A 12,320-nucleotide genomic window follows, 5' to 3' on the forward strand; every position below is an offset into this window, starting at 1 on the left:
GGCACTTGTCCCAGGGATCCTCAGTCCTGTTGTTGGATTATTTGGTTGGGGGCTTCTAGCCTAGAGAACCTTTGTCCTCTGGGGCAGTGTGCCTTCCAGTGATTGTCTCAGCATAGCAGACATGGATGAGGGGGTGGCTTCTCATTGGACAGTCTTTTTTAAGGTGTCCTTGCAAATCATACTGGTAAAGAGCCCCACTAGGTGATATATCTGCTCCATTTTCTGTCCTCTCTGAATCACCAAGGTTTGTTTGTCTGAGGGTCATGACTAAGGCTGCAGCCTTTCTCTGATCTTGCTTTTCCTTTTCGGCCTGTTCCTCTTAGTCCCTGTTATAGAACACTGAGGTTGTTAGGTTTAATAATGCCTCCAGATTTTGTTCATGATCCAGGTCTCACTTTTGGAGCTTTCTCCTGGTATCTGCAGCTGATTGGGTAATAAACTCATCTTTTAGGATCAACTGACCCTCTAGTGAGTCAAGTGACAGGGGAGTATATTTCCTGAAGGCCTCCCATAGCTGCTTGAGAAAGGCAGCAGGATTTTCTTTCTTTCTCTGAGTTACGGTGGACATCATTGAATAATTCATGTGCTTTTTCCTAATTCTCCTTAGTCCTTCTAGAACACAGGTCAGCAGCTGTTTATGACTCTAGTCCCCACAATCTATATGGATCCCATTGGAGATTCATAGTGGGGTGGCTTGCTGACTGGTAAGGAATTTGTCCCTTTCTTTGGCTGTCATTCTATCATTTGAGTAAGACCAGGTATCTCCAAACTCTCATGTTACAGCTAAAGCCACATTCTTTTCATTAAAGGTGAGCGTTTGATCTAACAATAGCATGACATCTCTCCAAGTGAGATCGAAGGTTTGCCCTAGACCCTGTAGGACATCTGTGCACCTATCAGGATCATCTGAAAGCTTCCCCAGGTCTGCCTTGATCTGCTTTAAATCAGAGAGGGAGAAGGAGACATGTACCTGGGTTGGGCCAAGTTTCCCTCCCCCTACAGCTTGAAGGGGACATAACCGATAGCCTGGAGGTTTTTGTGGTCCTTTGGAGATTTCTTTGCATTTTTTCTTCTGGGCAGGGGGGATTAGAGGAGGCTTCTCATTAACAGAAATGGGAGCTATAGGGAGGCTAGGATATAGGCGTAAACTGAGAGGTCCTCTTGTGGGATGTAAATTGCAAGCTTTGCACATTTGTGAATTCTCCTTCAATGAAAAGAAAGCTTGGACATAAGGTATTTCACTCCATTTCTCTTCCCTCTTACAGAAAAGGTCAAGCTGCAGGATAGTATTGTAATTTATACTTCCCTCAGCTGGCCATTTTCCCCATCACAGAGAGAATATTAGGGCCAAGACGTAGTGCAGAAAAAAAAAATGAGCCACCTCTTTTTCAGGGTTTGTTGGTGAAATTGGTCCCAATAGCTTAGGATGCATTTCAATGGTGAGCCTGTTGGTGCCTGAATGTTTCCCATTTGAAAGACATAACTGCCCATGGTTTTGGTTTGTTTGTTTCTCCCCTGTCTAAGAACCCGCAACTGTCCCTGGACCCTGCTGATTGGAATAGTTGAGCTCATCGTCACAGCAGCAGAAACACCTCTTGCCTAAGAACCTGCAATGGTCCCTGGACCCTGCTGATCATAATAGTTGTGCTCACCGACGCAGCAGCAGAAACACTAGTTTTCCTCCTAGACCACAAGGAGGACCAAGGAAGGTCGCATTTAGTGGCCCTTACTGATGCATCCTTGAAAACCTGCACCCTTGCTGGTCCTCCTAGACCACAAAGAGAACTGAGAAAAATCGGATTTAGTGACCCTTACTGACACATTCTCGAAAACCTGTTAGAGTCCAAAGCATTGTCCTGTTAGTACTGGGACTTTACCCCTGTCCTATAAAGATGTTATGCCCCAAAAATGAAGTGGAGGGCCATACCCTGAGGGAGGGAAGGGATCTCCAGGGTTGGAAGAGTGATGCCTTTTGTCCTCACTTGAACTAGGAAGGATATCATTTCTGAAGCTCCCCCTATCCTAGCTTTAGGAATAACTTTTGTTAGGCCTGCTAGTCTGAGGAGGGGTCCTAAAACTCCAGATAAGATAGTCCCTCCTGCCCCCGATGGGGCTGTGGCCAAAAATTATGTCTTTCTGATTTGTGAGCCCGGGGGCCTAAAGAAGGGAAGAGAGTCCTGAAGTTTATACTAGAAATCATTCTTATAAGAGAAATTAGAAAAGCACCAGAGACAGGGAGTGGTTTTTAGAAGTGAGACTAGCCTCAGAGAAGAGAGGCCAGAGGAAGTTTGTCTGACAGGCATCAGGACCCAGGGGGCAAGGGTCAGGATAAATAGGATAGACAGGCAAGTCTCGCTTGGGCGATGTGACTTTGAGAGTTCTGCTCATGGCTGCAGGGTCAACCAATTTGTTGTTGGGACCCCAGAGCTGAATAGCTTTCCTCCCTGTCAACCCTCGGCTCAGCCTGGAAGTACAGGAAAGGTGGAAACTGGTTCCAGGTGAAGCAATGCTCCCAACTCCGAAGAGTCAGGGGCTGTTAGAGAGCCCTTTCCCAGAAAGTCTGACACCTGTGCCTTTAGTCCGGCGGCTGCACTAGTCGCTTTTAACTGGCTAGCAGGTGCCTGGTATTTAGCCCCCGAATTTTAAGGAAAAATAGGACAGAATAGCAAGTGAAAGGGGTTCAATGGTGCTCACCACTTGGCGATAGTCCCTTCGTGGTTGCCAAAATGTGTCTGGAATTTATTCCTTCCAGTGGGTTCTTGGTCTTGCTGACTTCAAGAATGAAGCTGCAGCCCTATGCAGTGAGTGTTACAACTCTTAAAGGTGGTGCATCCAGAGTTGTTTGTTCCTCCTGGTGGGTTCGTGGTTTTGCTGACTTCAGGAATGAAGCTGCAGACCCTCACAGTGAGTGTTATAGCTCATAATGTAGTGCGGACCCAAACAGTGTGCAGCAGCTAGATTTAATGTGAAGAGAGAAAGAACAAAGTTTCCACAGCATGGAAGGGGACCCGAGTGGGTTGCTGCTGCTGGCTGGGGGTGGCCAGCTTTTATTCCCTTATTTGGCCCCTCCCACATCCTGCTGATTGGTCCATTTTACAGAGTGATGATTGGTGTGTTTACAATCCTTTAGCTAGACACAGAGTGCTGATTGGTGCATTTTTACAGAGTGCTGGTTGCTACATTTACTTTAGCTAGAAGCAACCAGCTAATTTACTTCAGCTAGACACAGAGTGCTGATTGGTGTGTTTACAATCCTTTAGCTAGACACAGAGCACTGATTGGTGCATTTTTAAGCAAGACAGAAAAGTTCTCCAAGTCCCCACTCGACCCAGAAAGTCCAGCTGGCTTCACCTCTCAAAACGACTTCAACATGAGATAGAGCAATGTAATAATATATTCAGAACTTCCCTTTCCCTTCTTCTCAGGGGAAGAAAGAGGCATGATCAGTAGAGCTGCTATGGGAGCCTAGGAACATGAACACCCTCCTGGCCAAAACGTTTCTACAGTGCATGAAATATTTTCTGCCCAAAACCCCTGGGAGTACAATAACAACACAGCCCACCCAGTAAATGTGCAGGACCTTAGGGAACTGATAATAAAGGAGATCAAAGAATCAGTACTCCAAATCCAGAATCTTACCTGAACATTTGATATACAGCAAGGGAACAGTGAAGGGCCTATAGAATTTTTAGACAGATTAAAGGAACAAATAAGAAAATATCCTGGTCTAGGTCTTGAGGATCCTGTTGGTCAGGGAATGTTAAAACTTCATTTTATCACTAACAGTTGGCCAGATATTAACAAGAAATTACAAAAGATAGTGAACTAGAAAGATAGACCTATAGAAGAGCTTCAGATAGAAGTCCAAAAAGTATAAGAAGAGATGAAGAAAAACAAAAGCAGAAAGCAAAAATTCTGCTGTCCACCATAAAACCAAGTACCCAGGGAGCCAGAACCTATAAAGAACCTAGCCTCCCACTCTCTAGGCAATATAAAGTGTACAAAAGAGTAAAGCCAGGAGACTCAAAGGTAGAAAAAATAATCTTAGAGGAGAGAGAAAGAGAGAGACAGAGAGTCAAAGAGAGAGAAAGAGATAGGCAGAGAAAGAGAAAGAGACAGAGGCAAAGAGGGAGTCAAAGAGAGAGAAAGAGGGAGTCAGAGAGAGAGAGAGAGAAAGCAAGAGCCAGAGAAGGAGGGGGGGGTGCAAAGAGAGAGGGAGAAGCAAAGGGAGAGAAAGAGGACAAATGTTTCAAATTAAAAATCGCTCACTTCAAAAAATAATGTCTCAAATGGGAAAAATAACCAGTCATACATAAAAGCAAATCAGGTAATATTAAATTTATGTTAATTTCCTCACACCTGTAATCCCAGCACTTTGGGAGGCCAAGGCAGGTGGATCACGAGGTCAGGAGATCGAGACCATCCTGGCCAACATGGTGAAACCCCATCTCTACTAAAAATACAAAACATTAGCCAGTCGTGGTGGTGGGCGCCTGTAGTCCCATCTATTCGGGAGGCTGAGGCAGGAGAATGGTGTGAACCTGGGAGACAGAGCTTGCAGTGAGCCGAGATTGTGCCACTGCACTCCAGCCTGGGCGACAGAGTGAAATTCTGCATCAAAAAAAAGAAAAAAAAAAAAAACAAAAAAAGTTAATTTCCGAGGCAGGCACAAATATATTAGAGAGAGATTTAATGCTAAAATTTGGCTTAGGCCTCTGTATTAATCAGGGAGAATTCCTCCCCTCCCTAAACTTGCTCGCCACCACAGACAAAGAACACATTCATCCCAAGGTATGGTCAAAAGACAGGAATCGAGGAAAGTTGTAGATTCCTCTGATTCATGTTAAATTAAAAAATTAAAAACCCCTGGCGAAGTAGTAAAGAGAAAGCAATATCCCATTCCTTTAAAAGCCAGGGTAAATTTAATAATTGATAATTGAACGTCTTCTCCGTGATGGAATTCTTAAACCCTGTATCTTTACCTATAACACTCCAATACTGCCTGTAAAGAAGCCAGACGGGTCATACCGGTTAGTGCAAGACCTTAGAGCTATTAATTAGATTGTCCAAAGCTGCTGTTACTAGTAACTGCCCCTGTCCTAGCTTTACTCTCCCTAGAACTGCCCTTTCATCTCTCTGTCAATGTGAATAAGGGAGTAGTCTTAGAAGTACTTACCCAAAAGCATGGAGGCCACTGGCCATAGCCTTCCTATCAAAAATCCTTAACCCAGTAACCTGCAGATGGCCCAAATGCATTCAATCTGTAGTGGCAACTGCTTTGCTAACAGAAGCAAGCAGGAAATTGACTTTTGGAGGAAATCTCATTGTGAGTACACCTCATCAAGTCAGGGCTACCCTTAATCAGAAGGCAGAAAGGTAGCTTACTGACTCAAAAATTTTAAAGCATACAGCTATCCTATTAAAGGAAAAAAAAAAGAGAGGCCTGATGTATTGGCTCACGCCTGTAATCCCAGCACTTCGGGAGGCCAAGGCGGGTGGATCACGAGGTCAGGAGTTCAAGACCAGCCTGGTCAAGATGGTGAAACCCTGTCTCTACTACAAATACAAAAATTAGCTGGATGCGGTGGCAGGTGCCTGCAATCCCAGCTATTTGGGAGGCTGAGGTAAGAGAATCACTTGAACCTGGGAGGCAGAGATTGCAGTGAGCCGAGATTGTGCCACTGCACTCCAGCCTGGGTGACAGAGCAAGACTCCGTCTCAAAAAAAAAAAAAAAAAAAAGAGAGACATGATTTAACACTAACCACTGATAATTCACTTAACCCAGCATGTTTCCTAACTGGAAATCCAAATTTAAAGAGATCTGAGCATGAGTGTTTAGATTTAATTTGTTATCATAATAAAGTCAGACTCGATTTAAGAAAGACCTCTTTCAAACAGTGCAGCACTAATTTATAGATGGCTCTTCCCAGGTAATTGAAGGAAAAAGACATAATGTGTACTCAGTAGTCAATGCGGAAGCCCTTACAGAAGTACAGTCAGAAAGACTCCCAATAATTGGTCTGCCCAAACATGTGAATTGTTTGCATTAAGTCAAGTCTTAAAACACCTGCAGAAGGAAGAAGGGACTATTTATACTGATACCAAATATCAGTATAAATAGTCAGCGTGGCTCACACCTTTCGAAAAATTTGTACTGAACGAGGTCTTATTAATAGCAAAGGCCAAGACCTTGTCCATGAGGAATTAATTGCCCAAGTATTAAATAACCTTCAGTTGCCAAAAGAAATAGCTATTTTCCACATCTCCAGACACCAGAAACGCCTTTCTTTTCAAAGTCGATGAAATAACCTATCAGATCAGATAGTCAAACAGGCTAGCATTTCTTAACTGTACAACTGGCCTGCTTTGCAGTTAGGTAAAACCTAGGACACATGCAGTTAAATGCTAGAATAAGCCAGACCTTCTCTGCACTTCTGTCTAGGTCCTAGGCTCTACACCTAGCACATAACTGCACATAATTAAAATGCCAAATGTACAAGGTTTTCAACAAAAGTAAAGCTTGCTAAAAGTTAACAGTGTAACATGTATTATCCTAATTTTTAATCTTGGGGCCTTAGGCAGTCTAGTCCACACACATGAAGGAAGTTTGTGTTGGGAAGGAACAGTTATCATCTTTGACATTTTAAAAAAGGGAGAATTTATGTAAAAACATATTTTAAAAGGGAGAATTTATGACATTTAAAAAAAGGGAAAATTTATGTGAAAAAAATTATGTAAAAAAAAATCTTACATGATGAATTCCCTACCTAAAGTAAATTAATTCGTTTAAAGAAAGGGATATTTACAAGTCAGAAAGTTGAGGCCTGTCGAAGATTGTCTGTCAAACTCGTGAAAAATGTTATAAAAGGGAGTTTATGCAAGAAATATTGTGTAACTTAAAAATAATTAGGCTTCCTAAATGTAAAACTATTAAAAAAACAGTTTACGTGCAAGGTGTGCAAGGAAAGTAAAATACACTTTTGGTAAAAGGATTATAAGAAGGCATAAGAATGGACTTTTACCTACATTAAAAGGTTGAAAAATTGTTTTGAAGGTCTAAGCAAGTTTAGAAATGTTAATTGTAAAAGAAATTCTGTGTGTAAACATATTGGCTAAAGTTAAAGGGGTATCATCTGGTTTTTCTGTAAACTGGACATTAAAATAAAACCATAACAGGTTTTTCTTAAAGCACTAACCTGTTCTTTAACAAAAATTATAAAGGGTTAAAAAGAGTCCATAAAAACCTTATCTTATGGTCAGAAATTAAAATTAGATAAATGTGTCTACAAGGTTTTATTAAAATTAAGTTTAACATTAATAGCACACTAATATGAAGGTGAAATTTAGCTTATCTGGTATAAAATCATAGAGGAATCATTGTCAAATACAAATGGTGTTTGGCTTTCTTTGGTCTAAAAACTAATACAAATAGGTGCTAAAGAGAATTCAGAAGGAAAATAGATATTGCCAGACCAGAGAGAAATGTTATCCAAACCTCTTATGAGGGAAATCTTGTTCCAACTCATCAAGGGACCCATTGGGGGTCCCAAGCCATGTGTGACACAGTCCTCAGAATTTATGGCTGCATAAGAATTTATACCCTGGCCTAATGGGTTACAGACAGTTGCTTTGTATGTAAGAAAACCAATAAACAAACTATAAAAAGATTACCCCTTGGGGGAAGGAGTCCAGGCTTAAAGCCATTCCTGAGTATCCAGATTGATTACACAGAGATGTCTCTAATTGGTTGTCTAAAGTATTTATTAGTAATAGTAGATCACCTTACTCATTGGGTAGAAGCTATTTCCTTTTCAGGTACAACTGCTAATAATGTAGTCAAGGCATTAGTTGAAAGGATTATAACCAAATTTAGATTAGTAGAAAACTTTAATTCAGATAATAGGACTCATTTCACTGCACATGTCATTAAGAAATTAGCCCAGTTACTGCATATAACATGGGAATATCATAATCCCTGACACCCACCTTCATCAGAGAGAGTGGAAAGAATGAACCAAACTATTAAAAAAAAAAAATCCACCTAATCAAATTAAAGACTCAGTTGCCATGGACTAGATGCCTTCCCATTGCTCTGTTGAGAATCTGAACTGCTTCTCAGAGAGATGTTGGCTTATCCTCTTATGAAGTGTTGTATAGGTTGACCTGTTTGCACTCCACTGCTGACATTCCCACGTTCAAAACAAAAGATCAGTTTCTCAGAAATTATATACTCGGATTATCTTCCTCTTCCTCTTCTCTCAGAACTAAAGGTCTTTTAGCACAGGTAGAGTTTCCAGTACACAAACATGAGCCTGAGGACCACATCCTCGTCAAAAGTTGGAGGGAAGGAAAACTCGAACCAGCTTGGCAAGGACCCTACCTAGTGCTTCTAACCACTGAGACCACAGTTTGAACAGTAGAAAGAAGATGCACTCATCACACCTGGGTCAAAAGAGCACCACCACCTCCAGAATCATGGATAGCTATTCCAGGGCCAACTCCAACCAAGCTAAAGCTAAAACGGGTTTGATCCTCTCATATTGCATCTCTTTCTTCTCCCCTTCCTTTGCTAGTCCTCTCGTTATTAATGTAACTGGGTCAAGCTCACCCCAAACTATTACTTTTGATGCTTGCCTTGTGATGACCTTCGGAGATTTGCCAAACCAGAGGCAACTCTCCACTTCAGAAAAGTATCTTTATTCTTCCAAGCTCACCTCAGAATGGAAATCTGTTAACTGGGATAAGTTAATTTGGAAAGAGTTTGACAAAGATTCCAGTATAAACTGGGACTCTTGTCCTCCTAGAGCAGAGCTTCTCTGTTTAAGTTGGTCCGATGCTCTGCAAAATACTAAAAAGCAAGGATGGACGGCCCCAACTAGTACTTGCAGTTTCTTAAAACTATTCCCATTACTAAAGGAGTTACCCCTCTTCATTGTCAGCTGAAGCAATGTAATCCAGTACAGATTACCATTTCTGCTCCCTAGAGTTCTTCCCATTCATTAAGCTGTTTCTATGGTATAGGAGGAGACATCTCAGGGAAGGACCCCATAGGATCCTTTGAAATACACTTAATTGCCTCCTCACCTCATGCACCCCCTTCTCCCTCTCCTAAGTTCTTCGCTAACCAGACCTTCACTTGTTATATACCCAATGATAAAACCAAAGTAGTTGTTGTAGAGATTAAAGATTTGAAACAAACTATAGCAATTAAAACAGGGTGTCAGGACGCATGCTTGGCTGGAATGGATTGAATATTCTGTTCACAGGCCAAACAAAAGTAACTGTTAGGCTTGTGTGACAGGCAGGCCAGAGACACAAATAGTCCCCTTTCCACTTGGGTGGTCCTCTCATGGACTGGGTATGAACTGTATGGTAGCTATCTTCCAGAACCCCACAGCCTGGGGCAATGAGTCATGCAAGACTCTTTCACTGCTGTTCCCTGAGGTCAAAAGCCCTGTGGTTCAGCCCCTGAGGGCCATCCAGCCTCCAGCCCCTGACGTTAACTTCACCTTATACCTTTCATGGCAGGGGAAAAGTTAGCATTCCTTAGAGACTTAACAGGGTGCAGTGAAATCAAGTCTTTTCAAGAGCTTACCAATCAGTCTGCCCTTGTTCATCCCTGAGCAGATGTGTGGTGGTATTGTGGGGGGACATTACTGGGTACTCTGCCAAGTAATTAGAACAGCATTCATGCACTAGTGCAGTTGGCCATCCCTTTTGCCCTAGCATTCGACCCTCATGTTTATATAAACGCTATTGGAGTTCCATGAGGAGTACTAGATGAATAGCCAAGATCAAATAGCTACAGGATTTAAGTCAATATTTTCATGGGTGATTATTAATAAAAACATAGATTGGATACATTACATTTATTATAATAAGCAGCAGTTTATTAATTACACCAAGGATGCTGTCAAAGGGATAGCAGAACAATTGGGGCCCACTAGCCAGATGGCCTGGGAAAACAGAATGGCCCTGGATATGATATTAGCTGAAAAAGGTGGTGTTTGTATTATGATTAAAATTCAGTGTTGTATCTTTATCCCAAACAACACTGCCCACACTGGGAACATAACAAGGGCCTTACAAAGACTTACCATTTTGCCCAGTGAGTTAGCTAAAAGTTCTGAAGTTGATAACCTTTTCTCAGGGTGGCTAGAAAGATGGTTCAGTAAATGGAAAGAAATCACAGCCTCAATTCTTACTTCTCTTGCAGCCATAATAGATGTACTCATTCTTGTTGGGTATTGTATCATACCACGCATCCCTGGGCTAGTCCAAAGACTTATAAAAGCAGCACTTATTAAACCTTCCTTAACTCTCCTCCACCTTACTCAGATAATATTTTTCTTTTAGAGTATTAAGTTGAGCAGCAAAGCCAAGACATGTTAAAAATTTTTGAAGAGGAAGTCCTATGAAAATTGAAAGTGGGGAAATTGTAGGATATAGCAAATTCCTCTCCAATGGTTTCAGCCTGTAAATTAAGTACAGTGAGTTCTGAGACCCTCTCCAAAGAGCCAGTGTATCACTATGTTCAGTTATCCTCTTCTTTGTTCTTCATTTTAAAATTTAACTTCCTCATTATCTTCATCTCCTTGCCCCTAGTTTCAGTAAACAACCTCCTCCTAGCCTCTATCACCTGCTCCACCCTGAGTCACCCCTGGTCACCTGCTCTGACCTGAGTCATCCTGAGTCACCTGTTCTGTAACTGTCCTTCCTGCCAAACTACTCACCCTGCCACTCTGGCTTGTATCCTTGCTCTCTTTAAAATAGCCAGCTGGAATTAGGTTAGACTGTGCAGTCCAACCCTAGCCAATAGGGGAATGATACAACTGTAAGGACTACCTGCGTCAGGGATAAGAACCCCTTCCCCTCCCTTGTTCAGGTTTGCTCTTGCCATTGCTCCATCTGTGATGCACACTCTTCTATAGAAGTAAAATTGCCTTGCTGAGAAAATTAAATTTATGTTTGAGTGCTATTTCTTTCGAGGCACTGAAAATTTATTTCTAACATAACTCAGCTTTTACTCAGCTAATAAGTAGCACAGCCAGGGTTTGAATACATGATCTAGCTAGTCTGTGCTCTTAATTGCTATACCATGTTGTGCCTGACCTGAACAGAAATAAGGTAAAAAAGCAAAAACTCTGTTATATAGATAACATAACCAGCCTTCCTTTACTGGTATTTCTAGAGCTGTATAGGAAATGAACCTAAGAAAGAACGGAATCACACACTTTCTGGCTGCAATGACTGGCACATGGTATTGCATTAGGTCTTCACCTCAGTGTGCTGAAAGTCAATGATATGTCTTATTTTCAGAAAGTGGTTTATCTCTGGAGTAAAATAGCTTTATTGAAAGTTATGCAGTTCTCTTACTTGGAACAAAAAAGGTATGTGGGCTATGTATCTGGAAAGGATGGAGTCTTGTCTTTCAAGAAAAGTTTTACTATACAAGCAGCTTTACTTGAACGTATCCTAGCTGATATGTTTTGTCACAGTACTATAATATATTGTATGGTTATTGCTTTCAGGGACCTTGAGAACTGAAACATTTGCACCTATGCAGCTTTCTGTCTACATTAATGTGACTTTATTTTTCCACTGTTTCCAGTTTCCAAGAAACTCTTGCCTGGGAAGACAAAAGTTGAAAGTAACTTTATTGCTTATTCCAGGAACATCCTGAAGAATTTATTTAAATTAACATCAAACTATTTAACTCTTAAGTAGATAGGTTGTAATGACTGTTTAGTCCCCATGACTCTTTGAACTTGCCTGAAAAGCCTTGTCTTTGGACACATCAATACTAAACTAACACATTTTTACAAAATTTAACTAAGCTCAGGAATTGAAAGACCCACCTTAAACCAGAGTCTAAAACCCCACAAATATCCCAACTTTGTACTCTCTTCTCTGAGATACAACTATGACTTTGCTAAGGTAGTGGCTTCCTTTACCATGGTAAAATTAAACTCAGTTTTATCTTATCAAAAGTTGCTTTGACAATATTTCAGGGAGTCAGCACTTCATAATATCCTAGTTTTCTATATTTTTAATATTTTGAACTGTCTGTACTTGAAGATAATACAGATGTTAACAGGTTCTCTGAGTTAGGAGCTCCTTCTAGGCAATGTTTTTATTAAGAGAATCTGGGAACTGAAATCTTCTTCCCGGCTGTAATGCAGATCTTCACAACTTCTGAGATTAAATATATCTTCTATTGATATGTAAATTACTTGGAAAGTTTTTATTAAGCAAATGTTGTTTTTTTTTTTTCTTCTACAATTGCTGATGTTGTCTAATTGAGGAATTATGTTATAAG

This window comes from Rhinopithecus roxellana, chromosome 8, assembly GCF_007565055.1.
Source record: "Rhinopithecus roxellana isolate Shanxi Qingling chromosome 8, ASM756505v1, whole genome shotgun sequence".
NCBI lineage: Eukaryota > Metazoa > Chordata > Mammalia > Primates > Cercopithecidae > Rhinopithecus > Rhinopithecus roxellana.